The sequence below is a fragment of the Gossypium arboreum genome, chromosome 1 (genome assembly GCF_025698485.1).
Source record: "Gossypium arboreum isolate Shixiya-1 chromosome 1, ASM2569848v2, whole genome shotgun sequence".
Classification (NCBI taxonomy): domain Eukaryota; kingdom Viridiplantae; phylum Streptophyta; class Magnoliopsida; order Malvales; family Malvaceae; genus Gossypium; species Gossypium arboreum.
Genome location: NC_069070.1, coordinates 10,495,761 through 10,521,717, shown reverse-complemented (window position 1 = coordinate 10,521,717; position 25,957 = coordinate 10,495,761). Strand labels below are relative to the sequence as shown.

The 25,957-nt window shown below is 33.0% G+C and overlaps 2 long non-coding RNA genes and 1 other non-coding gene across 3 annotated transcripts; 1 reads left to right on the top strand and 2 right to left on the bottom strand.

The window, feature by feature from the left end:
• Positions 1 to 18: 18 nt before the first annotated feature.
• LOC128292959 (uncharacterized) lies at positions 19 to 11,561 on the bottom strand. The gene is made up of 3 exons (XR_008282969.1): positions 11,141 to 11,561; positions 10,926 to 11,040; positions 19 to 275 (listed from the first exon to the last, which is right to left on the bottom strand). It is a non-coding gene; the product is annotated as an uncharacterized LOC128292959 (long non-coding RNA).
• Positions 2,861 to 4,447, top strand: LOC128292971 (uncharacterized). Its single transcript, XR_008282985.1, has 3 exons — positions 2,861 to 3,134; positions 3,249 to 3,342; positions 4,239 to 4,447. It is a non-coding gene; the product is annotated as an uncharacterized LOC128292971 (long non-coding RNA).
• A 13,989-nt stretch (positions 11,562 to 25,550) lies between the features above and the next one.
• Positions 25,551 to 25,657, bottom strand: LOC128282584 (small nucleolar RNA R71). The gene has a single exon (XR_008272910.1). It is a non-coding gene; the product is annotated as a small nucleolar RNA R71 (small nucleolar RNA).
• Between the last annotated feature and the right edge of the window lie 300 nt (positions 25,658 to 25,957).

Sequence of the window (25,957 nt, the reverse complement as noted above, 5' to 3'; positions counted from 1 at the left end):
CAATTTACAAATTACCTATTTCTTTAAAACATGTACTGTGACATTTTAATTAAATGCTTATTACAATAAAACAGTGGATGTGTTTAAAATATATTTAATTACAACCGACTCGAATCAAATATATTTTACAAAATGAAAGTTTATCAAAAACAGACTAGAAGGGCGTATTCCAATACTATACCACAATTCCATTGTATGTATAATAGCCCTCATCGCCACCAACTCGGCGCGTACTCTTGGCGTTGTCCTTCCAAGCAGAGTCTCTTCTTAATCTCCTGAAAAGCAATAACAAATATTGCAAGTACAAGAGTACTTAGTGAGCTCATGAACCATACCTTGATGGATGCTTTACAATCTTGTAGGAATTTCTATGAGTCAACTACTACTATGTATCATTTACTTCGGCTAATACCATATGGTCTTATCACTCCCGTATACGTTAATTATCATACCTTTGTTATACTTAATCTTTCATATCTAATTAATTGGGGAATCCTTCCAATTGTTTCATAAATCTCTTGTCCCATAATACTTAACAAAATATACTTTAAAAAAAACCACTTCCAACAATTCGTGCCTTAACCCTTATTCTTATCTCAATAATTGTTCACTGACATTTATCACAAGTGGATACTTATATATGTTTGGTGATTACTTACGTATAATATAATACTATAAATTCATACTTAGCCATATCTCGATTTAGTACCAAACATATCCTTACTAATAAATCATTGCGTAGACCACTCTGACGAATTCTATGACATGATATATAAAATCCCATAAGTCAAGATAACATTGACTCTGGTTTAGAATAATTTTAGAAAAAGATACACTACCCCTGACTTTCCATATTTACAGAACATCATAATAGATACCCTTCTTGACATACATATACAAATCTTTCTTTTTTTTTCATGGAAAACCCTTAAGACGTAGTCCCTCATAACCTAGAACATATAAATTCTTCACTTTAGCTTTACTTATTGCTGTACTAAAAGAATTTACCCTTACCTTACAATAGATATAGACATTTAGATTTAGATCTTACCAAACATCTTTGACAATTTATGCTACATAGGCCTAACAGAAGACACCACATAGACAATCCTATAGAGTATGCCTCCAAGGCATTCCATTCAAAATTTGCCACAAAGGCTTTCCTTTCAGAGTTCGCCACAAATGCTATTTTTTCAGAGTTCGCCATAGAGGCTATTCTTAGTTGTCGTGTTTACGATATGGATTTGCCTAAACTCACATTACATAAGGTTTTTCCATCATCATCCTGGGACACACAGAGAACCCTATTGGGTAATCACCATTCATTAATTCTTTTTCGGAGGGTACCATGATCATGGACTTTTCCTTTAGAATTTGTATTTTTAGTCCCGACGAACTTCATTAGACACCACCGTGGTGAACAAACACAGACTCTCTTAACAGACTCTTTATGCATTGACACAATCTAAATTCAACATTTTTCTTCACTAACATACACCCAATTAGAACACACATATCATAGCATACATTTCAGACATATACATACTCAACCATACTTCAATGTTTCAATACTCATACACCAATCATCACATACTATACTTTTCATGATTTCGAATCCATAGTTCAATCAATTTTCGATAAATGACTCATAATATGAATAGTTTACATACAGGAGTTAGCATAGAACTCACCTGATTCTCACAAATGGTAGTTCAAAACTCTAGATCTGGATGTCCATCTCGAACTGGCAACAACCACTAAGAATGGAATAGCCACTGATCATAACATAACCTTAGCTTCTAGATTATTGATAAAGAGATACATCTAGACTTAAGGAAGGTATCTATAAATTCCACTTAAGGAAGAGGAAGAAAAACCCCTTTCAGAACACACTCTCATATATAAATATGACTCATCTTGCTTAGTGGAATTTAACAAGTGTCAAACGTATCAGATATTGCCTTTTTATTTGCCTATAGTTTCTGAGAAAAATATAAATAAGTTCCCTTCATCAAAATTATCAGGCTAAGTTATACAGTTGGTTTCTAATCAGATTGCTTAAATTCTAACTAGTACAACAAATTAGACGTACTATACCTTTGGCGAGTACTCATCCCATATTTCTCTTGTATCCCTTAACATGAACTTATCTTTAGAATAGCAGAATATCATGAAATCAAATTCTTACTAACTCAAGTGGCAGTTACTATACACCTATATGTATACGCCAATAGAAATATTTGGGCTGATACTACTTCATCACACAAACTATTTTAAAACTACACGCCATAATTTGGGATTTGCCAAAACTAGGGTGTTATATGTTATCTTAATTTTTACAAATACAAGCTCAATTTAATATTAGTTGTGATCCAAAGAAATGAGAAAATTTATTTATATATTTTTAGAGTAAATCACATTTTGTTTAAAAATAAGGAATGAAGGCAGTCGGTTATTGGTGCTGTAACATCCTTGACATTTCCCAAGAAGTGAACAGTGTCAATTCGGGTTGGCACATGTTCAAAATTTTTGAAGAAGTAAAAAATAGAATTATTAATATTAGTAAAGAAGGTGATTGGACATTATAAGAAATTAAAAGGACTTTTGAATTTAGAAAAATTAATTCAAGGAATGGACTAACTTGTAGAAGTGTTAGGCCATAGTGTAAAAATTAGAAATAGGAAATTGTTAGATTAAATAAAGGAGAAAAAGAGTAAAGACTTAAAGTGTAATTTAACCATAAAAGAAGAAAATTGAGTGAATGATATTGAAGATGAATGGACATCACACGTGGCATGATGATGGCTTTTCCTTTAATAAAATATATATAAAAAGAAAAGATGAAATACATTTTGATAGAAAGTTTGGAAAAAGAAAGATGAGAAAAAAAAATCATCATCATCTCCTTTTCATGTCACACTCGTTCCCCATTTTATCAAGATTTTTTTTTCTTTCATTTTAGTCATTCCTCCATTTTCAACTCTTTTCCAAACTTAAACTCAAAATTTTCTTCATAGATTGCTAGCAAAATGAGGAGGGCAACTCCTGAGCTTATTTTCTTGCAAAGCTAGCTAATAGACATTTTTGGAGGAGAAAAGAAATGAAGAAAAGATAGGGATTTTGGGAAAGTTAAGGTAATAATGATAGGTTTGCTCATACGACAACAAATTTATTTCTTCATAATGTATGGAAATAGTATATGGTTTTTATTTTGATAATGATTAATGTATATGTGTTGTGTAATGAAGCGAAAGAGAAGAAGAGTGATTATCAAGTGGGTGACAAGGGCAAGAAGGTAGCAAATAAATGAAGGAAGAGAGGGTCTTTTCAAGTAATTTGGTTGTAAGTATATCAATAATTTACTTTACCTAATTTATACCCTAAGGAAAAATATGATAAATTGGTTAAGTAACATTCATGAAATATGTTTGTTGTTGAAAAATGATGTTATGCATTTTGGAAACTATTTGAAACAAAATGATATTAATATAATAAATTTAAAGTGTATTTGTAATATAAATTAAAGAAAATGACTAAATTGCAAATAGTGCAAAAATTAGATATGTGAAATAGATATTGACCTGGAGTAATTTAGTGAAATGTTGAATGTTGACATAATAGATGTCAAGTGAAATTGATGATTGATTGGTGTTATTTGTATAAGGACTAAATTGTAAAAAAGGTAAGATTTGAATTGATTTCTTTGATGAGACAATGTAATTAAATTGTATAGTTTAGATACCTAAGTCGACAAAATGAGAACTAGCTGGATATAAATGGTATGGCATTAGAAAAGTGAGTAAGAATGCAAATGATAGTGGCACTATGGTGCAAGTGAAAGTGGCACTACGATGCAAGTGTAGTGGCATTTCAGTGCAAAGTGACATCTGTACGTTCATGCAAAAAATAGTGCCACTTTGATGCATCTTATCGTTATTTCTGTATATCTTATTGTGTTCTATTAAGTCTACAATGGGGCCACTCGATAAAAAAGGTAAATGAAAATTAAGTGGCAATGGTAAGTGGTTTGTATTTTATTGGATTGGCATCTTATTGTAGATTTTATTGAAATAAAATTTATGCATGATGATAAAGATTAATGATAGTATTATATAATTATTTTTACATATAAGTATATAACTATGTATGTGTATGGAATGAATTTTAGATGTGTTGTTTAATTCTTGATATGCTTACTAAGCTCTCATGAGCTTAATGCGTTTCTTTCAAATATGTAGGTGAAGATGGTTTCCAACTCATCTCATCACATCTTAAGCTTTGAAGGAAGTATGATTTCAAACTTTTGGGCATAGATTTGGCATGTACATAGGAATTTATCAAGAATGTTAAATATATTATCTAAAGGATGAAATTGTTGGACATTGATCTTCATTATAAACTTTGTATTTTGGATATGTTTGAAGTAGTTTCATGATGATTTGAGTAATGTTTATGGTTGGTAAATGTATATTAGCAATGGTTATTGGTTGTTGGGAAGGGATATAGCCTATGGAAGTGGTTTAAGGTGGTTAGGGAGCAAAATGTGCAGGTTTTGAAGTTGCACGATCAACGTCGCAATGACGGCCTGTTGACATCACAATGAGCTTTGACAGTTTGTCACGTCACGACATGGAATCTAATGATGTCATGACAAGCTTTAACAATTTGTCATGTTGCGACATAGAGCCTAGTGACTCGCGTTAAGCTTTCGATGGCTTGAATCTTTATCTTTTTTGTCTCGGATTGAGTTTTGGCTACTTAGGAAGCTTTCAAAATGTTCGTCTAAGCTTAGTTAAGCTAGAAAATCATATTATTTTATGCATTATGAATGTTTTTTTGATATGATATTATTATAGTTACTCCGGAAATAAATGTGACATCCCAGTACCTTGACCCAGATATCGGATTGAGTAAGGGGTGTTACAGGTGTAATGGTTGTAGAGGAAAATGGTTGGTTTGTGGAGGTGGCCAATGTTGAGGGTGGCTGATAAGGTGGCAGCAGCTAAGCAAAGGGTTCTGAAAATGGTATAGGAAAAGGACAAAAGTCCAAATTGTAATGATTTGAAAAGTTGAAGGACCTTTTTATAATCTTCCTTTTTTTTAAAATTTTTTTGGATTTTTTTATTAATAAAAAAAATATTTAATATAATTATAGTGATATATATTCAAAATTATAAGTTAAAAGTCAAACCCAATGTTTATTCAGGCTCAAATCCCTTTCTTTAAGCTCATTGGTCCAAATTTCAATAATGTTTGAAGAGTCAACTTTTAGCTTAAATTACTAATATTTTAAGTTAAAAATCGAAAAATAATTAAACTTATAAGCTTTGAAAATCGAGTTAAAATAAGTCAATTGTAAATATGTATGATATGAGTTCTTTTTGTTGAATTAGACATTATTTCTAATATAAAAGAATTATACAAAACTTTATTTCTAAGATTAAAATTATTTAAACCAACATTCTGAATCAGTTATTATATATACATATTATAATAGTTTTGTGTTTTAAATTTTTTTCTTCATAATTAAAATATAAATTATATTCATAATATTATAAATATATTATATTTCAAAAACTTAAAACATATTTTTAAAGTTGTTTGTATTTTGAGAATCAATAAATGTAATTAATATGTTGTTATTAAATAATAATTTTATAAAATACACAAGTTATTGTGCATCGCTAGAGACAGAAAATTAATATATACTAAAGTAATAAAAACACAAAATTGACATGTTATTTTTGTTTGCATTGTTACATATTTACTATTGGGCACCATAAAATAAAGACACTTGGAGCCCAAATAAACAAGTGGAAACTCCACATATTTAGGCTAATTAAAAAACATGTTACTGGCAATGTATTATGTAAAATGATCATTTTTCTTATTTATTTTTCTCTCACTTTTCTTCGCTATTAAGTGTACTTAATTTTTTTTTGTGTGAAAGTAAATATTCTCTATTGTGGGAGGTTTAGTTTATCTTTTTGACACGGTTTTCGTCATCCTAGTTGGCAGGTTGCAGGTTTCCCATTTCTTCTCCGTTTTCTTTCTTTCTTTAGCAATTACTATCGGTTTCTCCCAGTCTAGTAAAAGTATGGAGGACGAGATGGCAAATTTGAACCTTGAGGAGGAGGAGGAGGAGGAGGAGGAGGAGGAAGACGCTTTTCAAGAAGAAGCAATTGAGACTGAGGATGAATTTCAATTTTTTCTGGTTGATAGTTGCTTGATTGATAGTGTGGTTTACTTCCCTTCTTTAGGGAACACTATGGCTGGTCTATAGCTCTATTGGGGGTATTGCCATTATTGACTTGGATGCAAAACGCTACTTGTTTAAGTTCTTTCATGTCGTTGATTTCAATAGGGTTTTCAAAGGAATGTCTTGGTTTCTTAACAACCATTTACTGCTACTAGAGCCGTTACAGCCAAGTCAAGACCCTCACACATTGCCTCTCTACCATGCTGTCTTCTGGGTACATGTGCATGATTTACCACCCGAATTATTGTCTGAAACATTGGCACGATGATTTGGGCTTTTCCTTGGTGAATTCTTACTTTATGATACCAAGATTCCATCCTTTGAGGTACAACGGTATATGTAGTTGAAGGTAAGGTTAGATGTGTATGTCGCCCTTCAGCGAAAGAAGAAGGTTCTCTTGGGCGAATGCCCATTTTATGCTAGGTTTCAGTATGAAAAATTGAGCATGTTCTGCTTTATTTGTCGTCTGTTTAAGCACAGAGAAAACTTTTGTTTGGTACGGGTTCGAGTGGCGGTGTCAGATATTTTTTTTGGATGGAATATCTCTTTATGAGCACCGGCGAGAAGGAATCCAACTGAAACTAGTAGGTGGTTGCAAGATCTGGATAGATCTCTGAGTCCAAATTGGTATAAGGATTGCAACTATAGTCCGGGGAATCGTATTCCTCTCACTACACACCCAAGTTGCCCTTTTCGTAATGGTATTTTGTTAGGGACACGTAGTGATTCCAATTTGGGTTCAGGGTATTATGATTTTGGAATAGCTGTTGTGGGAATTATGGAGATAGGGTTGGAGGATGAACATAGTCCTATTCAATCAGATAACATCAAGAAACATCAACGCACGTTGGGAACTCCTCAAAATTTGGATTCAAGTGATGACCGTATGCCTTAGGGCAATAATGACATATCGGTTAGCTTTGCTAGGCAGGTCAATCAACCGTAATAAAAACCTTAAGTTGGAACGTCCGTGGGTTAAGGAAGCCACGGGCAGTTCATCGCCTTAGGAATAAACTGAGAGAAGTTTGTCTCTAGCTTTTATTTCTAATGGAGACAAAGATTAGTACATAAAAAATGAAAAGTTTTCGGGGGAAGTGTGGCTTTTTGCATGGCTTCGATGTATGTTTTGTTGGTTCTAATGGTGGGTTATTGTTAGGTTGGCGACCATAAGATATTGTCATTTTGCGGAGTTATTCGCAGCACCATATTGATGTACAGATCTTTGACATACATGATGAGATGTAATGGTGTTTTACAGGTTTCTACAGACATTCAAATAAGAGATTTAAGAGTGGTACATGGGATCTCCTTTGTCATTTAGGCCATGATCTGAGTCTTCATTAGTTAGTTTCCAAGGACTTTAACGAGATAGCTTTCTCATTTGGGAAGTGGGCCTGTATGGAAAAACACATGGTTGCTTTTCGTAATACTCTACAGGATTGTGATCTTAGTGATTTGGGCTTCTTGCGCTGTTGGTTTACTTGGGAGAAGGGCAGACTGGCTGCGACTAACATATGAGAATGACTAGACAAAGGGTTAGCTAACTTAGATTGGTGGAGCAAGTTTCCTAGTTATACTGTTACCTATTTGCCTCATTCTATTTTCAATCATTATCTGGTGTTGGTGGATACTATGGGTCGTAGTACCAGTTAGATTGGAGGGACTATTTGAGGTTTAGGTTCCTTACATATTTGTGTTTGGATTGTTCTTTCGAGAATGAACTTCAGGGTTATTAGATTTCAATTACATCTGATTTGCCATCTAAACTAGAGGGCTTAGGCAAAAAAATTTTACATTGAATTCATATGCGACAAAGTGTATGAAGGCGGCGAAAAAGAAGTTAGAGAACAGACTGGCCGAATTGTATGTGCAAGACTTGGATGATACCACCATTGCCGAGTTGACAGAAGTTCAATCAGGATTAAATTTAGAGGCTGATCGGGAGGAAATCTACTGGGAACAATGGCCTCACCTAAATTGGCTCCCGTATGGAGACCAAAACTCGTCATTTTTTTCCATAGAATGGCCTCGGTAAGAAAATAACATAACAATGTCGAGGGTATTCAGAATGATTCATGTAGTTGGATATCAAACAAGGAGAGTCTCCTAGGATTGGCTACATCTTACTTTAGGGATTTGTTCACTACTTCGGAAGCAGGAGAGGTAGATATGATATTTTCCAATGTTGAACGGAGAGTTTCTAATGAGATGAACATTAGTTTGATGCAACCTTTCATGGTTGAGGAGATTTAGGTGGCTGTTAAAGATATAGCCCCTTTACGAGCTCTTTGTGTTGATAGTTTCCTAGCCTTATTTTATTAGAAATTTTGGCACATTTTGGGAGAGGATGTGACCACATTTTTCCTTGCAATGCTTCAGGGTGACATTGTGATTGACAACATCAATAAAACTCATATTTTATTAATCTCAAAAGTTAGTAAGCCAAAGTCTATCGCACAATTTCAACCTATTAGCTTGAGTACCATGTTGTATAAAATCATTGCTAAAGTGGTTGTGAATAGAATGAGTGGCTGTTTGGATTGTTGTATACATGAGGCTCAATGAGCTTTCATCCTCGGTAGACAGATTTTTGATAATGTGTTGGTTGCATATGAGATTCTGCACCTGTTGAAGGTTTGGAGATGAGGGAAAGTCAAACAGTTTACTTTAAAATTTGATATGAGCAAGGCATACGACAGAGTGGAATGAGATTTTTTTGTCGGGATGATACTTCAGTGGGTTTCATTTGGATTGGGTCACTTTGATTATGTGGTCTGTCGACTCTTTTTCTTACACGGTTGGGATCAATGGGATTCGTAATGTCAGTTTTGTTGCTCTAGAGGCCTTCGTCAGGGCGACCAACTGACTACTTACCTTTTCTTATTATGTGTGCAAGGTTTTTTGGCTTTATTGGAGGGGCTAAACATTCGGGTTTAATAATGGGAGTTTGGCTTGGTATAGGGGAGGAATGACGCTCAACCATTTGCTTTTTGCTGATGACTATATCCTATTTGGTACTACTTCGATGGAAGGGGTTGCTGGGGTCCTCCATGTTGTTTCAGAATATGAGTAAGCTTTCGGGCAAAAGGTGAATTTTGAAAAGTTCCTTATCTATTTTAGGGAAAATGTTGGAGCCGAGGTCAAAAAACAGTTGGGTGCAATTCTTGGCGTTTGAGTGGCCTTAAGCCTTGAGACTTATTTGGAATTGCCTATGATGGTGGGAAGGAACAGAAATAGGGATTTTCAACACTATTTGGATAGGTTTCAAAAGCGTTTAGACAATTTGAACATGCAGTTGTTATCGATGGGAGGGAATAAGGTGCTTACCAAAGCCGTTATGCAATTAATTCCAATTTATGTCATGCAATGTTTTCTTATGTTTGTTGAATTGTGTTGTAAATTAGAAGGTGTGCTTAGTGCTTTTTGGTGGCAGAATACCAAAACTTGTAAGGGCATACACTGGAGCACATGGCAATACTTATGCTTGGCAAAAACTGATGGAGGTTTGGGTTTCTATGGTTTTGCATCTTTTGATGTAGCATTCTTAGCGAAGCAGGGTTGGCGTGTATTGACACAGCCTGACTGTTTGTTAGCGAGAGTTTTGCAAGCACGATATTACCCGAATAGGGATTTTAATTTTGGAAGACTGGGCACTTACCCTTCTTTTACCTAGCGAAGTCTTCCAGGCGCGAGGGGTCTTCTGCAAATAGGGATAGCTTGGCATATAGGTATGAGTGCCTCGGTAAACATCTGGAATGATCTATGGATCCCCGGGCTTGGTGATGGCAAGCTATGTTGTTAGTCAATAGACATTCAATACTCTATGGTGTCTTAGTTAATTTCACAAGATACTTGCACTTGGCGGGAAGATATTTTTGCGCTGTTGTTACTGGTGATCAGGTAAACCAAATCCTCACTATTCCGCTTGCTCAGTTGAAACCTCCGGGCACTAGTTTGGTTTCATGAATGTACTGGGATCTACTCTGTCAAAAGTGGGTACAAGCTGCTCCTTCTTGAGAAATTACAAAATTTAGGAGCTTCCATACCCATCTTCCTAACACTGCCAACTCATTTTACAAAGAGATGTGGGAACTGCCTATCCCCAGCAAGATCAAAACATACCTATGGAAGTCCTACAACAATTTTCTCCCTACGTTTGACAACCTATTTTAAAGACATCTACAGGTTACAAATATATACCCTCTATTTTAAGAGCCTGGGGAGTCCGTGGACCATATGCTGCGTTTTTGCTCTGTCACTTGCCAAATCCTGACTGTGTTAAAGACTGATATGCTCCTTACTTGTGATTTTTCTGACTACAAAGATTGGTTAGTTCAGACGTTTCATGCCACAAGAACTAATAATAGAAAGTTGTTAGCTGTTGCCTACTAGGCTCTCTGGTACATATGAAACAAATTGATTCACGAGGGGGTCAGATAATCCGTGCAAGAGCTGGTTGGTTCATCATGGGTCATTTAAGGGAACTTGATGCGTAGCACTTGCCATTGTTACTCGCAGCCCAAATCAGCAGTATCTTTAAAACCCACCTCCTTCCGGAACCATTAAAGTTAACTTTGACATGACGTTTCAAGCAATGTCTAAAGTTTCTATCTTAAAGGCCTTAGCGGGCAATGAAAGGGGTCAGATAATAGGTGCTAGTACTTACCCACATGCCGCGGTGGTGAACGCTTTTGTCGCTGAGACCAGAGCCAGTGAATGGGCTATCGTCTTGGCAATCAATCTTGGGTTTCGGAGAGTTCAAATCAAATGTGACTCTTTAACTGTTATTAAAAAGGTGAATTCATACAATGTGGATTGTTCGATCCTGAGCCCGATTATCACGGACATCAAATATAAATTGGGTTTTTTCATGGAGATTACCTTTCATCATGCGCGGAGAGACGCGAATGCAACAGCTCATGTTTTGGCTTGAGAAGGTCGACATTTCACGGAGGCACAATAATGCGGACTGGTTGGCCTGGATGTCCATGTTCTAGATTTGTTTTCTCTCTGGTGGGTTTCGAAAATCGTGATCCTTATCTCTGAAGCTATGGCTTTCTTTTACTTTCCACAAGATCTCTAGTTACCCAATTGCAGCTATGTAGCTGCCCGATCATTAGAGAGCTCTCATCAACTGGTTCCTTTGTTTTGTTTTGTTTTGTAGGGGGTCTATTACATTTTGGTTTTTTTTTGCTAGGGTTTTTTTAGCTTTTTCCTTTCAGGAATTTTTCCTGCTTTGTTTTGTTTGTTTGTAATCTGATATTTTGGTGGGGCACTGTTTAGTTCCTCAAGATCCCCCTTGTTTGGTTAATGGATGCCAAATCTTTCCATAAAAAGAACATGTTACTGGCACAATAAAAACTGAAATTACCTTAAATATTCAATTTAAATTTTTAATAATGATTATTATTCAAGAAATGATAAAATATCAAATTTATGGTACTAGTGAAAAGTCAAAAATATTATTAATTCTATTGAAATCACATTGAATATTCAATTTTAACATAATTTCAGGATTTTAAATCATACTCAATATCAGTATTAGTTAAGGTTGAAAATACTTAGAAATATTTAATTTCAAAAATATTAACATTGTATACATTTATAGTAAAAGGGTTTTTATCCAAATAATATAAAATAATTAAATAAATATTGAAATAGGATAAGTGCCATAATATTTATCAATTTAAGCAAAGTTTACAGTGAAAAATCGGTTTCATTTGACCAATCTGCAGAACCCGTCTCCCGGATGTAGTTGGTTGTCTTGATTGAAATAAGGCAACGTCTATAACTTAACGACAGTCCCTAGAATGTACTCTCGCATTGCGGCAATCCATCCATGGAGTTCGTTGTACGAAGCATCCCAATTTTCGTACAACTAATCCATGTTGTTTAGCCAATCATGCCTTCCGGTATGAAACTTGATACTAGAATCATTCTTACATTTCGACAATTAACATCGATACAGGAATGGTGGGCATGTTTATAACCATTGTCAATATGCAGTTGCAGATGATTTTTGAATCAAGCTTGGGGTGGTCCTGCGTCATATGTGCAGAAGTGCATGTATGAGGCCCAACATATTTTCATATCTCCTACCGCTGGGACTATGGATAAATACAACTCTTACCCGCCACTTGCACCCTTCTGTCAGCTTCCAACACTTACCAACATAGATCGTCGTTTTAGAGTCAGCCACCTTGTAGTCAACAGACACCTTCATATTGTATCGCTTGATGGCATCGACGCACTTGTCTTTGCTCACAAATCTTTGACCCATGAACAACTCTTCCAATTCAGGATCTATTAACATTAGGTGAGCAGGTATTGTGTCTGGGTACTCGGAAGCATGCACCGCATCGGGATCGATAATCGACATATAGGCCTCAGGATCATTGCGTACGACGATGACACGACTCGAGTTTCTAACCAAAGGGGCATAATTATTTCCACCATGTGGTCCTTTGTCGTTGATATCGTTTGGGGCATTGTCTAAATCGGGGTCACTAAAATCTTTACCTTCATGATCAGAACAATCTTTATTATCAGATCCATCTTCACCAAGCGCATCGGTTTCAATAACGACTTGATGTATCTGTAATCCACCACTGTACTGATCTGAACATCCAATGCTAAAATTGATGTCAAGATCATGCACACACGACCTTCTATCGATGAACGCTCTAAAAACCTTTGTATGTAGGTCTTCAACTACATATTGTTGACTTAACTAAGTTACATTTTCAATGGGCTCCGCATCTACTAACTCAGCAAATAACTAAATCGGTTCAATGTTCAACCTCCCTAGTGGGCAATACAACGCGACTATTGTCTCGACGTCGTCATTATCTAGAAGTTCCATCTCGGTAAATTTGATAGGATTGACAAAACTGAAAATTTGTAGAATAGTTTCGTCATCCTTCTTTCATAACACCAAGAAATTTTTCACTAGCATTCTCTTTCATATCATCGACTCGAATCTCATTCCTATTTTCTTTCAAGTTTCAAAAATACAACCAACAATTATTTCTAAAATAACACCATCAAAATGAATGGCTACAAAAAATTGATTCTCCATTTTTTTTTTTGAAACTACAAAAATACAACCAAACATCTTAGTACTAATCTTAACAATACACTTTTAATGCAAATAAACTACTACTCAAAAAAACTAACTAAATACACTAACATTTTTTATACATGCACGGATGGGGTGAAATTTATTAAATTCCAATCACCAAAACTACCAATTTTCAGGCTTGGAAAATCAGTAGAGTTTTGACAACTTTTTGGATGGAATCCTGGCATTTATGGGTTGAGTTGTCTGCATGACATTTTAAGATCTATCTCTTAGCTTTGAAACGCATTTTGAATAACTTGATTTTGAGTTCGGGAGCTCAAGTTATGACCGTTTTAGTGAAGACTGCACAAGTAAAATTTCTAAATGGGATTATGACGAGAATTACGAGTTTCGGGCTTTTAATTCGAGTTTAAATAATATTGGATTTGGATCTTAGGCTTAATTTTTATTATATATGAACCCAATATTGTATTTATCATCTCTTATTATTTTATTATTACTTTATTCCAAATTTTGATAATTATTAAGTATTTTAAGTTATTTAGGAGTTTTATGTTAACAAGACAGTTTAGTTTAAAACTAATTCTTGTTTAGATTAAATTAGAGTTCTAGTATATTTAAGAGTTTTATTTAGATTTATTTAGTTATCCAATATACAGGTCTTTGCATTGTACACAATTCGGACAATTGATTATTATTCTATTTCTCTTTTGAGTTAATAAATTTTCTCTGGGTTTTTCTTTTCAAGAATTTCTCCTGAGTTTCTTTTAGAAGAGTTTTAACAATCTTTTTAGATATCTTGGAGGGGAAAGTAGAGTCGCTTGAAGGGGAAAGTAGAGTCGCTTGAAGGGGATTGTGGATTCTTCGTGTTTCCAAGGCTTCTTAGGACATCTACACGCCATGTTTTATCTTTCCATTTATCTTCTTTATTCGCTTTCTTAATCTTTGATTTATTATTTTATTTTAGTTATTTATTTTAATTGTTTTATCTGACTTGGATTCAATTTCGTTTCAGGTTGTGTCAAATCCAAGTTTATTTCCAAACATCTAGAACCTTAAGTCAAATCCGCGACTTTGACAAACTTTACGACCCGCTTTTGCGTTCATCCTTCTCATCCTTTATCAATTTTCTTTCTTATTTTCGGTGAGGGGAAAGCTTCAATTCTTGAGCTGCTTGAAAAATTTTTTCTTCCTTCAAATGTGTGTGTGTGTGGGGGGGATTGAGGGACCAAACCAACCCTCTTTTATAATAATAAAATAATATTTATATATATGTTTTAAACCAAAAGCTTGAAAAAAAACATTGATATAATTAATTTTATTGGGTACTGGAACTTGAACCGTGACCGAGTCACATCGGCGGCAGGCTGTCAGGATGATGTCGCCTACTCTATTATAAAATATTGAGGAACCAAACCAACCCTCTTTTATAATAATAAAATAATATTTATATATATGTTTTAAACCAAAAGCTTGAAAAAAAACATTGATATAATTAATTTTATTGGGTATTGGAACTTGAACCATAACCGAGTCACATCGGCGGCAGGCTGTCAGGATGATATCGCCTACTCTATTATAAAATATTAAGGTGTCGCCTGACACATCGGCGGCACCAATAAAAAATAAATTTTTTCGCTTCAAACGTATAAAATACAATGTATATTGGGGGTGCAATACTGGTGCCACTGATTGATCAGGCGGCATTCAAAAAAAAAATATTTTAAAAAGGTGAGGTATTGGTAGTAGGAGATGAATGCCACCAATTGATAAATATTAAGGTCCTTATCATATTTCAGTATTTATTTAATTATTTTATATTATTTAGATAAAAATTCCTAGTAAAAACATAAGGAAATTAAGAAAAACAAAATTATATCTTTGACCTTGAATTTAAGGTAATGAAATATAAATGTTATACAACTACAATTAATTAATATAATAAAACCTAATATGCACTCTCACATAGAGGTGTTCATAAATTGGACCGGGTTTATTAATATATTTTATGCTTGTTTAAGCCGGACATGAAATATGGGTTTAAAATTTGCCCAAGCCCGCTTATATTGTATAAGATTAACCTAAGCTCATTTTATATCTATCCATATTATTTTAAAATAATTTTAATTTAATATTTAATAATTTTATTTTTTATTTATTGAAAATTTTTATATAGTGATCTTAACATTATTTTAATGTTTACATTATAGTAGTATTATATATTTAGTATAAATGTATTTTTTTAATATGTTATAGATTACATAATATAAAGTATTATAATCTTAAAAATGAGTCGGGCTCGAGCCTTCAATGTTCAAGCCCGAGCCCGACCCATATTTTAAACAGGCCTAATTTTTTTTCCCAATCTCATTTTTCAATCCTAATATTTTTGCCCAAATCCTTTTAAATTTCAAACGAACCTTCGAGTCTAGACAAATATCCTAAGCCATTAACAAGTGTAATCTCACATCTGTATAAATTGATAATACGAGCTGCTTAGACAATCCTGATTCAAGAAAAAACCTAAAGCAGTATAAAATTGAAGTACACATAAATGAAGATTGGAATACAAAGGAGTAAGCATCATTTTCATAAAACTCATTGTATTTCAATACACACATTAAATTTATTATGTTTGTGAAAATATGTGAAAGGCGATGTTAATAATAAGGATTCATGTCTTTAGCAGCAGATTTCAACATTAATAATGTGAAATGAAGTCAAATCATGTAATTTTGATTGTGTTAAGCATTTTCGGTAATATTAATGAAACCATATTGTTTTAGATTTTCCTCCAACCTCATATAAATATTTTAAATTAGGAAAAGATATTTTACACTATTTTAAATCATTTAATATTTTTATTTCAACGTAATTTAGTATAATATTTTGAGGTGGTACACTTAGGTCTACATTAATTAAGTGGGTTGAATACCACACAAAATATTTAATACGTACCTGCAATAAAATGGGTAAATTTATTGGAAACTTCAACTTTTTGTTTTTGTATTACAACAAAAATCCTGTTTGTCAAACTATAGGATGTTTGTAAAAATGTATTTAAAGTATTTTAATATATAATTAAATAAAAGTTTTAAAAAACATTTTGTAAAATTTGTGTTTTAAACAATATCCTTTCCGATAATAATTTTTTTAAACATTTATATTTAATTATTGATTCAGGGTTTCGGATCTAAAGTCTAGGATCCATGGTCTAGGATCTATGGTTTAAAGTCCAAGGTTCAGGGTCTAGGGTTTAGGATTCAAGTTTAAAAAATTACTAAAATGACGTGTCAATGACATGGAAAAATATGTTGAAATGACATTAAATAATTGGTAAGAGATACAAGATGATGTGGCGTCTCTATTTCATACAATTATTTGATGCCACATCATCTTGTATCCCTTGCCAATTATTTAATGCCATTTTAGCATATTTTTCCATGTTATTGACACATCATTTTGGTAATTTTTAACTTGAAACTTCGACCCTAAACACTGAACTCTCGACCTTAGACCCTGGACCCTGAATCTTAAACCTTCAACCTTGGACCCCAAACTTTGAACCTTGGATGCTAAACCCTATACCTTGGATTTTGAACCCTAATCTCAACCTCGACCTTAAACCTTGGGTCCAAGGTCCAGGGTTCAGGGTTTGGAATCCTAGGTCCAAGGTCTATGGTTTAGGGTCCAAGGTCCAAGATCTATGGTTTAGGGTTCAAGTTAAAAAAATTACCAAAATGATGTCAATGACATAGAAAAAGATATTGAAATGGCATTAAATAATTGGTAAGGGATACAAGATGATGTGGCGTTTCTGTTTCATATAATCCTTTCCCACATGTGAACTATATAATTAGGGACTGATTTAAAAACATATTGAGAAAAAAGGGTTTTATTTGAAAATTTACACTTACCTTAATTTACCTACCATATAAATTTTAAGGTTTTTCATTGTTGACTTTACCCTTTACATATTTATTCACTTTTCACCATTTTCATTCCCTTTCCTTCTCTCAACTCCTCCCACAAACATCATCGATGCTCATCATTTGAAAACAAACATGCAAGTTCACATATCCATTATCTACTCTCAACTTCACTCCTTTTGAATCCAATTTTTTGTTTTATCATCGCGTTACATGAATGGGCGTATCCAGGTTGAGGCCCCAACCCTTTTAAAATGAAAATTTTTTCATTTAAATTATTTAAAAAATTTAAATTATAAAGGTAAAATTGCACTCCCCCCTAATAATGATAAAAAATTAATTTAATCCTTTAAAAATTATAAAAATATAGACTATTCAAATGATGAAATTGCATTTTTTTACTATCGAAAAATTACAATTTAATTCCACCCCCCTAAAAAAAATTTCTAGCTTCGCTCCTAATTACATGTATTCCCTGAAATCTTTCATTTTTTTTTTTTGGCTTATCTTCTCATCTTTCACATTTTACTCATAAAAAAAAAAATGAAATCAACAAATTCAATAGTTTAACCAATACAAACTTATACTAAAAACATAAAAGTTTATAGATTGAACTAGTTTTTTTTTTACTCGTACGATACACGGCTGATTATGTGGATTAATTAAAATATATTAAAATAATTTTTAAAATGAATATTTTGCTTAAAATTTTATAAAAAATACAATAACATAATTTGTTTCTTTCATTAATTTAGATGTATAATATTAAAATTATTTTAAAAAATATAAATTCGTATGTTCATAAAAAAGTTAAAAATATTATTGTAACATGAAATAGATAAAAGTTTATCATCTAAAAAAAAAGATGTTATCTTTATTCCATAAATTCATAAATTTAATTAATTTAATTTGATTAAAATAAATATGAAAATAATTTAAAGTGAATGTATATTAAATAATTAATTTGATTTGATTAAAGTAAATCTAAAAAAATTATAAGGAATATCAAATCTAGATCAATTTTTTGTCCCCACATATCAATTAAATAATTTTTAAATTACTTTTGTTTAAATTTAATTACAAAAAAATAAGGTGCAACAAATTCTGTTTTTATCAAAGATTACAACATTATTTTCTTCATAACTAAAATAAGGTAAAATAATATATTTGTTTGTTTTAAAAATATGAAATGTAAGGCACATTACACTCCCAAGGGGAGATGTAGGTTCGAACAATGGAGATGACATTGTTAAAAGGGACAACTACGAATCCCGAACAGAATCGTAAAACGAATATGTATAATAAAAGAAACTAATATTTACTTTATTGTATTTATTATTAAAAATTAATTCAAAAAGTGGGATCCATTTTTAATATAAAAAAAAAAGAAGTGTTTTGTAATTCAAAGAACTAACCTAGAACTAGACCTGTTTATGGGTTGGGCTACCCGCCCAGACTCAAAAGCCCATTTGAAATTTGAGAGGGTTTAGGTGAAAGTATTAGGCCCGTTTAAAATATGGACTGGGATCGGGCTTGAACATTCAAGGCCTGAGTCAAACCCAACTGTTTTTAAGTTTCTAATACTTTATATTATGTTATTTTTATATATTATATAATTTATAATACATTAAAAAATAAACATATACTAAATATATGATACTACTCTAATGTAAACATTAAAACAATGTTAAGATGACTATATAAAAAATATTTCAAAAAATAAAAAAAATTAAATATTAAATTAAAATAGTATAAATATTAAAAAAATTAAAAACAATATGGGCGAGGCTAAAATGAACTTGAGTTAGTCTTTTGCAAATATGGACGAATTTGGACAAAATTTTAGGCCCATATTTCGAGTCGAATCGGGCTTGGGCAAGTATAAAGTATGTTAATATTATGCTTAGGCCCGACCCATGAACATCTCTACCTAGAATTTAATATTTCCACATATATTATTTTGGTTGAGAAAATGAGCGGCTAACAGCATACAGATGACAGGCTCTTGGCCTTGCAATTCCAATAATATCATCCTCTATTAATCTCATGAGAGTAGGAGGAGGGACGCCAATGTTCTCACATCCAGATTTTTTTAAGGTCTCTAATGCAAATGAGCTTTAGGAGTTGATTGAGCAAAATAGTGAGTTGGTGGACTCTATTGGGAAATTTGAAAAATTTTGTGACCGGTAGACAAATAATTAAGTTTCATTTCTAGTTTGGTTAGGTTGGAACCGGCTGGTTCCTTAGTGGGGGACAGAATAAGCAATGATGGATGGCTAAGGAGGACTACGAAGACTATGCTAAATTAGTGTATATATATATATATATATATATATAGTGTGTGTGTGTGTGTGTGTGAGGGAGAAATGAATTCTCCTCAATCAGTTTATAATTTTTTTCTCCTCTACATCGTCTTCTTTAGTTGTTTTGAAGAAGAAGAAAATTTAGGAGAACCTTGTATGGAGCAGTGGTCGTGAGAATTGAAGTCTAGAAGAAGAGAAATTCTTGATAAGTTTTTGTAATCTAGGTTTTGAGTTTTAAGGCCTAAATACCTTTGATTTAACCGATATATGGTTGTCGTGCTTAACTGCTAGGATGAAGGAGCTTTTGGCATTTAGAAAAGCTGAGCTGACAAGGATGAAAGAGTCCAAGTGATTTTTTGTACTCTGCCTTTGGGTGCTCGATAACATTGTGTTGCTTGCATGAACCAAGTTTGTATCTGCACTGAGTTTTTCCTAAATTCATGGTGTGTATAAACTTGATGAATGAGTATGTTGTGTATGCATTACAACGGTGTGTGAACTCTCACAAGTTTGCTTGCTGGATGTTATATGGTTGTGAATTGATGATTAGATAACTAGTGCATTGTATGTATAGTAATGATTTGTATGAAATGCATGATTATATTGAATGCAGAGTACATAGGGAAATTACCTTGACAGGGTAGATGAAGATATGAATAATTGACATAATGGAAGAAAGGGTGGATTGAAATAGGGGTTTAAACGAGTTTGGGCGGCATCATGGAATGGTATCTACTGGCTCGCTAGAGTGACACCGTGACAACGGTCTATCGACTTTATGAAGTGACACTGAAACGAAAGTTATCGACGGGTCCTTCAGAGCGACACTATGAAATGAATTATAGGTATTTCAGGGTGACACCTCGAAAGAGGTTTGTTTATTCCCCGAAATCATAAGTTTTCTAGGACAATAAACACGAGATTATGTTGTATAAGACCATAGCTGGGCTATAACAACATATGAAGTCCGCTTATGTTGTGTAAGACCATAGTTGGGCTATGGTAACATATGAAGTCTGTTAGGACAATAAACATAGGATTATATAGTGTAAGACCATAGCTGGGTTATGGCGACAAATGAAGTTCGTCAAGATACTAAACCAAGAAGCCTGCCAGGGCATGAAATGAGAAATTATTGTATGACTTGCTCGGAAAATAGTATGACGGAATGATATTGGCGTGTCTAGGAGCATGAGAAAATGGGATAATAAGGGGATCCACCAAGATGCAATGATTAATGAAAATGATATAAGCGTCTTAAAGCAGGCAAGTATAAAAGGAAGGAGAAATTCCTTTAACTTATTGGAAAACATAATATCCGCCATTAAGAGTTTGTTTAAGTTGACATAGGATCAGCATTGGCTAAACAAATACTAAATGGATTATCATAGTTGAAATCCTTATTGGTGATCGATAAAGAGTTAGCCAAAAAAGTGGGTAGTCCGCCAAAGGACCCCGTAGAAGAGAATGTCCATCAAAATCTAATTGATTAATAAAGTCTGCTAGAGATCTACAAAGAAAAAAAGATGTTCGGATAGGACTATGTAGAGAGAAGGTCCATGTCAAACTACCAAGGGTGGATACCGCCAACAAATACCGGAGTAGGAGATAGCCTGCTGAAAACTATCTATTAATTGGAGTATTTTAAAAGATTGGAATAAAGTAAATAAGTACTTGGGGTTACATTGTGAGAACGAGTCTAGAAACACAAAAATATATAGAGCACTTAAATTATTAACATATTGAATTTTAAATATTTTTATAATAAATTTTCACAAATGTGGTTTATTTTCAACAATTTTGCACAAAAGTTGAAAATTGGCTCGGCAGACACCCTAAAAGACTTGAACTGTTGGAGAAATTTTTGCATCAAGTAAATCAAGAGCAAGGCTAAATATTTTTTCCAAAAAAGGATGGTCCAAATTATGATTATTTAATGTACTTTATATTTAATTTTTATCCAAAGTTAATTGGGTTGAAAATTAATATAAAGCCTGAAGGAGAAAGTGACCCAGTATGCTAAGTATAGAAGACTGATCCACCAAGCAAGTTGGCAGCCCAAAACCATCCAATAAGTTGACCCAATCAGCTGATTTTTTCTAATTTTTATGCTTGCAAAACAGCCCTCAAAATTTCCCTAAACTCTATTCAAACCTCTCCACTTTTTGTGCCTTTGGAAATTTTACCCAAGCTTAATATATCAAAGTTTAAAACATTCAAACTTTCTTGTTGTATTGCTGGCCAAGGAAGAGTGTGTGGCTACTAATTATTTTCTATTTCTACTGCATTCAACACACCATTCGTTCCTACGCATCTCTCTTTCTTTCACTCAGTTTCTCTCTTCCATTCCCTTTCTTGTTTTCCCATTTCCCTTGCCAATTTCCATCTTGAAAAAGAGCCTTCTTCCACCTTGGAATAGTAGTATTCAACTATTTGTAGAGGCCTCGACTCAACAAAACAAGCAGAGAAGAAGATGAACGCACTAGTCTGGCTTTAGAGAAATCCTGGATTTGCTTTCTAGTTCTTTTTTCTTTAATTTTCTTGTTTATGTTGTGATCATGACTATGAATAACTGTAGTGTTGTTTTGTAACAGGTTAGTAACGTGTTTTTGCAAGTGTACATAGTCGTTCAAGTAATAAGTAAGTAAAAATGAGTTATCGTCTACAGAGGGACTATATAAGCTTAATCAACTTAATTGCAAAATTATAATTAACAATTTGATATAAAATAAAACTCAATAATTTTAAGATGGTGATGATTTAATTAAATTAGATGCAATGAGTCATCCCTATGCAATGTCTAAACTAAATGCGATTTTACCTAAATGTGTGAATGACGGCTTTAGAAATAAAAAAAAACAATCAACTTTAAATGAGCGAGGATAATTATATTAATTAATTCAATTTACCTTCATCATGCTAACATGTTTGGAATTACTTCCATGGCAACTCGATCTCTTATGGGTTTGGAAACCAAATTAAGTCCTCTCGAATCTTTTACTTAGTTAAATATGCATTTTACTGATCATATTAGACTAAGGGTTTCTTAGCATTTATGCAAGGTCATAAGGACATTTACGTTTACAATAGTTTAATTACATAAATCTAGAAACCATGCAAGACATTAGAGCTAACTAAAGATATTATGAACCTTAACTTAGTTGGTTTTAATGACCTAAATTAAGCATTGCACTTTTCAATTATGTGTCTACTAGACGTCGTCTGGTTAGGATCATCCAGCTAATCTAAGTGCACCACATCACGTATAAATGAAATGTAGCATGATATTAATTGAAAACGTAATCGACTGAAGCACAAAATATGTTAACATGAATCAAATAAATCTCATCAATTAAATATAATTATATCAGCAAATAGAATTTAGAAGAAAATGGTTGATGTCAAAAACATTAAAAATAAAGCAAATATGTTTAAAATAAATAACAAGAGGAATGAGTAGACTCTATTCAGTTCAGTAACCTTTCGAATCTATTCTGACTGACTCAGTTTAGCAGCCTTTCAAATCTATTTTGACTGAGGTACTTTACTCTGCTCAGTTCAGCAGCCTTTCGGATTTGTTCTGACTGATATGCTCATCCGTTCTAATGAAAGCTTCTTCTACTAAGGGTTTAGAAAGAAGTCGGCTAAGGATTGCTTTTGACAAATATTCTAAAGCTAAAGATATAGAGGGGATGGATGGCTATGAAAAGGGAAAAAGGGAGAAGGATGAGAGAACTAAAGTGAGAGGGAAATGTAGAGAAAATGAGGAATAATGGATGAATAAGGGATGAGGGATAAGTGAGGTATGACAAGGTATTTATAGGTGAATAGTAGGGTGTGAGTTTACTAAAAATAGTTCAAAATTACCTTCCTTCCCTCTCTTATGTGGCCGGCTATGTATCAAGGAAAAGGGATGACCAAGTCTTCCATTTTGAATTTGAATTTCAAGCTAAAGATAGCTATGTAGTGGACAGTTTCAATAGGTAAGTTGTTGGGCTAAATTTTGATTGTTTTTCAACTTCAAGGACCTTCATTTAAATATCCCAAAACACATTTTGGGCAGTCATCTTCAAGTGTCAAAACTAGGCTTTTAATTTCCCTTGTTGGACAGTTCTTCAGTCCAAAACTTAGCAAACATGTTCATCTTTTTATCACATTTCTTTACTAGGTCAAGTTGTTAATCCCTATGCCCAAATTGCATGGTCTTTCCATCCACATGGATAAATTGTGGATGGCCACCTTTTATTTATTTACATCATGTCTCCATAGCCTGCCTATATAGTGAAAAATACACACATTAATAAATTAACATGAATTAATTTAAGATATGCATGAAAATCATGTAATTAAGCATAATTTCACATACTTTCTAAATTCATGTCTAAAATTACTAATTAAGTAAAATTCACTCATTTCAATAATAATAACTCGAGATAGACATAATAGTTAAGTAAAAAGTGGTAAAAAGATTAGAAAATCCTATATAATTTTGATTTTACATGTTTTTCTTATTCTAATTAAAATGGCTTAAATTTGATTCGTGTTAGATTGATTGCATTTTGTCCACTTAAATTATTAAAATCATGTTTGTGTTATTATAGGCATTGGTAAGTTGTTTAAATAAATAAAATCATCCCTATGTTATACTTACATTATAAAATGTAAGATAAAGAATAAATTAATTATTAAATGTATTGAAATTGTAATTAATTGAAACAAAATTTAATTGGTGCATGTTTAATCTTCTAATGTAGTGAGGGTTAAATTAGTGACGATATTAAACAATACATTAGCCTTGCATAACTTGCAAGATTATTGTGATTAAACTGTTTCAATATAGAAATATATTGTTACCTCACTTAAATCTTATATGTGCTTATGAAGATTAATTAATTGCTTGAATTAGCATTGAAAAATGTTCAGGAGATTGGTTAATTTAGTAAGTATGTATTTGCAGTAGTTAATAAATTACCAAGTTACCGTGAAAATATTTGTAACAACATGAACATGGGTTTAGTAATTCTAATTTAAGGAATATAATCGATCTAACACAATTAGGTCATATTGATTAAAACCTATCTTTTTGAAATCATGCATTGAAATTTTTAATTTTTTATTACTTGTTAATATTTAGTTTTTAAATCACTTCTTCAAAACAACATATTTTTCCCATCACCAAAGTGTTTGATTTACATTTCGTAAATATTTTTCTTTCACAGTCCCTGTGGGTACGATAACTCGACATTTACTTGTCACTTTATTACTTGATACAATGTGTACACTTGCACATTTCCGTCGTTCCAAGTTATTTGCGCTATTGCCAGGGATTGTTTTAAAAGTCATTATTTGTGAATTTGTTAATTTTGCATTTCGGTTTATCTTTTTTCTATTCAATTTTAACTTAGTTAATTTTTTTGTGATTATTTCAGGTGTTTATGAGTATTGATCGAATTATCGATTTACTCCCCGTAGATTTTGAAATTGAAAGAACTTTTTGAAAAATAAGAAGACAAGCAGCTCAAAGAATGACCAAAAAGATGAACTTTGAACATCCGAATCAAGGAAATGGAGCAAGTCATGCTCAAAATCTAATCCTTATTGCTGATGATAGGGACAGAGCTCTAAGACAGTATGTCGTGCCTGTATTTCATGAGCTTAATTCGGGTATTAGGAGACCCAAAATTGAGGCACAATAGTTCGAGTTGAAGCCAGTCATGTTTCATATGCTTCAGACAGTGGGCCAATTCAGTGGAATGCCTATCGAAGATCCTCACCTTTACTTAAGGTTGTTTATGGAGGTGAGTGATTCTTTCAAATTATCCGGAGTACTCAAATATGCTCTACGATTAAAGCTATTCACATATTCACTAAGGGACAAAGCTTGAGCCTGGTTGAACTCATTGCCACCAAATTCCATTACCATATGACATGATTTAGCAAGATTCCTTATGAAGTACTTCCTACCTAGTAAGAATGCTAAGTTGAGGAACGAGATCACTACCTTCCAACAGATGGATGATGAGTCCTTGTATGAGGTGCGAAAAAGGTTTAAAGAACTATTGCAAAGATGCCATCATCACGAAATACCTCATTACATCCAATTAGAGACGTTCTATAACGGTCTCAATGCTTACACAAGGATGATAGTGGATGTTTCTACTAATGGTGCTCTCCTTTCTAAGTCTTATAATGAGGCTTATGAAATCATTGAGAGGATTCCTAGCAACAATTATCAATGGCCAACCAATCAAGTAGTGTCAGGAAGACAAGTTATAAGAGTACATGAAGTGGACACTATCACTTCACTCGCATCTTAGGTATCTTCGATATCCTCAGTGCTTAAAAAATTTACTACTAATGGGTTTAATAATTTTATAGTTCAGCC